Here is a 4,902-nt window from a genome sequence, read left to right as displayed (position 1 = left end):
GATTTGTAATACATAGCAGTGACAAAATCTTTAAGAAAATTGTTTTGTCACTAATTTCAAGATATGAAATGGAAGTTGATATCACAATATATTATGAGTACAAATTTAATATATTTCAATATGTTATTTTCAACAAATTATCAAGCTTAAATTGAGACAAGAAGCTCATCAATTACATCTCTTCAGTTGTTAATAGTGCAACTGACATTTTAATGTATAATTGATTAAATTAACATAAAAAGGATAAATACTTGTGTGAAAGGCTATAAATATGTCCAGCCTTACTTAAATGTTTTCAAACTCAGAGCTAAATTGAAGTCTCAAGACAAATAATCTGAAATAGCCTGCCAAATGTATAAAAAAATTGCTTAGCAAATGTACAATAAAACTAATTTATCTAATGCAATCTTGTTCCTAGAAGTGTGTGTCTCTAATGCTTTGTTTATTGCATTTCCTCCATATTCAAGGATCTTTTGTTCCATTCTTTACAATAAGAAGTACCACTACTACTTAATCTCTCTTTTAGTCTGTTCTCTTTTAATTTTCTTTTATTCGTTTGTTTTCTTTACCATCATTAAACCACAGATTATCAGTCTACAATGCAAATGAATTAATTGTATTATGTGTAATTTCTCAAGTGTGTGAGAGATGGTATTCAGTCACCCAGTAATAATTAATACACTTTTACCCTGAGTGAGGGGGGAAAAAACCTACAACCCATTCAACCTTGATTGGGAAGCTGCCAATCTTCTTTCCTGACATTTTGGCCTGCATTAAGGGAGCACGGAGTGGGGCATGTTTAGTTTACTTCTTCCAAGTCTAATTATTTTACAATTCACACAAATGGAATTTTAAATCTTCAGAGTAGCTTTAAAAGAGAAAAAAGCAAGACCACAATAAAGCTTTGTTTACTTTACAGGCAGATAAAAGGCTAGAGCAAGCCTCTCCCCTTTCTATTAAATCTGCATAAAAAAACAGACACATGCATGTTACTCAAGGGAATAGAAAATCAGATCCTCAAATCTTTGAAAATGAATGACAAATTTTATTTCCTAGCAGAATGTAGACAGAATGTATTTAAGCATGGTTCTTGGGGAGAGGACCCTACCATCACAGCAGCACCTGCCTCTCAACCAGCTCCAGGAAGTCTGCCCCTGTGTTATCACAAGATTGGAGTCTGACTAAATTAAAGTCTTGACAAGAAGGATTTTTTTAAAAAAAGAAAGAAAAAGAAATCATATTTATTCAGTCATTTCCTACACAGCAGGGATTCTAGTGCCTCTTCTTCAAATAGTCATACAGATATATTATTACCACCCACCCTTTTATGCAAAGATAAGATTTTCAACTTGGAGTCAGCCTTGCAGGAGAGAGAGATGAAGCAATTCTTTTTCACCTAATTCCAGACCTTTTGCAAAGGCTGCTTGCAGTGCCTCTTAGTTTGCAGACTCTTTGCCATTAACTTCTACAGACCTGGCAAACTGTGAATGAAGAGCATGATCTACCTGCTTTATTTTCCATACTGTTCATATATTATTAAGTACATGAGGGATCCTTGGTGCTCTTTGATCTTGCTTGTTTTCTTGTAGACATTTCATTACCCAAACTAGGTAACATCATCAGTGCTAGTAAGGAGTGCTGTTTGCTGTCAGTTTATATTCTGGTGGCTTGCCTGTCAGTGTTGGTTCGGGGTGGTTTTAGAGATTCTTTGACTGGGCTGTTTGCTGTTGGCTTTTTTGCAAGTTCCTTGATTGGGTATTTTTTACTTGATTGTTGATCTGATATTAACATTGGAGTTACTCTGTGCTGACCTGAGTGCTGATTGCTGAGGGAGAGGTGCTTGGACCGGTCTTTTTGTTCCTTTTAGGGCTGGGTGATAGTCTCTTTTACATAATCTATAGAAATTGTTAATGTCTGTGTGTCTATTGATGGCTGATTCGTCAGAGTGCCAGTCTTCTTTCTTTTATAAAAGAGTTAGCTTTTGCAACTTCCACCTTTCCATGTTTATCACAGCTCTTATGGAAATATGAATTCATAAAGAAAACAGCCTGAGCACTGAGTCATTAATTAGACTTCACAGTGCTGGTTGTTGAAAAGCAAACACAATTTATAGGTCAATTTGAAGTCATTTTCTGTTAATGTTTGTATATTGCTTCTCCACTTCTTTTCTGTCCCAAAAAGTGGTTTGTTTGTGTTTTTTTGGTAGAACCTGTCAGGACAAAAAGGAAGCTATTTTCAGTGCTTTTTTTTTTCTAAAAAAAAAAAAGGTGCCGGAACTCACAACACCTCATACAACCAGCCTTGCCTACCCTACAAGGTTCCATTAAAAAAAGGTGCCGGAACTCCGTTCTGGGCGTTCTATGAGAAAAAAAGCCCTGGGTATTTTCATGAAGTTTTCTCTACAGATATATGTGTGGATAAGGCAAAATGTGTGAGAGATTTGTGGAGCCATTTAATGTAACATTGTTGCTTCCTCTCATAAAAAAAAGTCAGTTATTCAGATGTCTCTTGTGGTCTCTATATTTTTTTTAGTTTTACTCTCTATTCAATATAAAGTAATGACACAAAGAACTTTACAAGTGGAACTGAAAACTGACCTGAACGTTTCACTTACACTAAAAGCTGCTTAGCATCTCATGACTTAGTACTTTTCAGTTCCTTTTCTTTCCTGTACCTTTTACTGTGAAATATTATCTTCTTTTTCATATGTAGTGCTTTCTCCTGTTTAATATGTACATGAAGCCAGTGAGTGAGATCATACCAATGGTTTCGAGTGAGATATCTTCATTTTGCTGGTAATACTCAGCTTAATATTTCCTCCCCAGTTAATCTAAGTGAAAATATGGAGGTTCTATTTCATTTCCTGGAGGCTATGGGGGGGGGTTGGATGGGTGCTACAGGCTTTAGATCAACTGTCAGTTTTTGGATTTCCTGATTCTGGGAATCTTCCATCTTTGGTTCTGGTCCAGACACACCCCGTTTGCAATTGGGGAGTCCTCCTGGACTCGTGTCTCCTGCTTGAGGCCTTTGAGTTACAACTATTCCAGGATTCAGGGGTCCTGCTGAGAATCACAAATGCCCTCACCATACAGGGGGCTGTCCTTAAAGAGCATTCAGAAGCTTCAAGTGGGGAAGAATGTTGTAGTGTGAGCAATTAATAGCATCAGTTATACAGTGCATTTGGCACCTCAGCTCCACAAACTGCATTGACTTCCAGTGTGCTCCTAGGTGCAATTCAAGATGCTGGTAATCACCTTTAAATGTCTTTATAGTTTGGGGATGTGAATCCTTACAGGAATGTCTTTTCATAGTTCTTTCTAACCATCCCATCTGTTCCAGCAGGAGGGACATGCTCCTGGTACCATTGGCTAAAGAGTGTCTGTTGCAAGGTCCAGGAGGAAAGCCTTAATTGCCATGCTTCAATACTTTGAAACACCATTCCTTCTAATATTACATAGACCTGACTCTGTGGGCCTTTCTCAGGGCCTGAAAATGTGTGCCCAGGCTTGGGGCACTGGGTGTGGAATAGAGCTTGTCATTTGCCTTTGTTGAAGATTATTTTGTGAGACTCAGCTGCTATGTGTTTTTATTTTTATATTATATATCTTCTCTGTTTTATTGTAACCTGACTAGAGTCACATATGTGAGATGGGCAGCTATATTAATCAAGTAAGTAAATAAATAAAATATTAAGAGTTGCATTGCAAGTTCACTGAGTTTTGCTTTGTCACAGTGGGAGATGTTAGCATTTGTTGAATCCATTTTAATTTTGGCCTTTAAATTTGCTTTTTCTAAATCATTCAATCTGTATGAAAACAGAGAATAGAAATCAGCTCATGAAAACTAAAGCATCTCTTATTAGAAAGGTAGATACTACACATAGACAAAGTTCTTGGGAAGAACAATTCAAAGTTCTTAAGTGGAAATGAATGCAGATATTCATTTGCATCTCTTTAAATAAATGTATTCCATTCAAAGTAATGAAAGAGAAATAATTTAGGCCTGTTCACCAACTGATCTCAAGTTTTTCTTTGCTTCCTTGATGCATTGATATGGATGGAGATTTGAGAAAGATATGGATCGAATAGGTCTACAGGAACACACACTGTCCACCCAAATCTTCTTATCCTTGCTTCCCAACATTTAATTCTTTCTTTTCTTAGCTTCCAGGTTTCTCTCACTCATTCTCACTGATCTTGGAGAGGGAAATCCTGATTAATCCCATAGCTTCTAGGCTGAGCTCAGTTCTCTGATTGTAGCTTTAAATATTCTGTTCTATTAGTTTGATAAAGATAAGGGACATTAACAGATTATGAATACCTTTTGATGCAGTTTCCTTGGAAATATTACAGGAACAATTTACCATAGCCTTCTTCTGGAGTATTTTTGTGACTTTCCAGTCTGATCTATACCCTGGGATTCCCAAGCAGTGCCCCATCCAAGTACCAATATCTGAGATCAACCCAGGTTGGATATACGCTGCCATCTGCTGTGCATCTCAGGGTGGTCAAAGTAGCTGCAAGGTCTCCTGCATGAATGATATTTTCCACTCTAGTCAGCACTGAGACTGCAACTCTAGTGCAATTTAGGAATAAATCTTTGTGGAGTATGATTTGCTTCAGAAAGCCATGTTCTAGCCTTGTTAGATAATAATATTCTGACAATACACTGAAGATGTTTCTTAGGATTGTTGCTGAGATATAGGGAAGTGAGTCACTTTCACCAACTTTGTACATACAGTACAGTATCCCAAATGTTATCTAATCTCCTTCCTAAAGATCGTGAAAAACAATAGTAGAACCAACAAACTTCAATTACAGGGACTCTTTTCATTGTAAAGATAAAGCTAATGCATCAATTTCAATAGCAATTTATTTTCTCTGAACTTTCTGCCTTGTCAGT

Source organism: Protobothrops mucrosquamatus, unplaced genomic scaffold (genome assembly GCF_001527695.2).
Source record: "Protobothrops mucrosquamatus isolate PMUCROS unplaced genomic scaffold, P.Mucros_1.0 scaffold1072, whole genome shotgun sequence".
Lineage (NCBI taxonomy): Eukaryota > Metazoa > Chordata > Lepidosauria > Squamata > Viperidae > Protobothrops > Protobothrops mucrosquamatus.
This window is presented reverse-complemented; position numbering follows the sequence as displayed.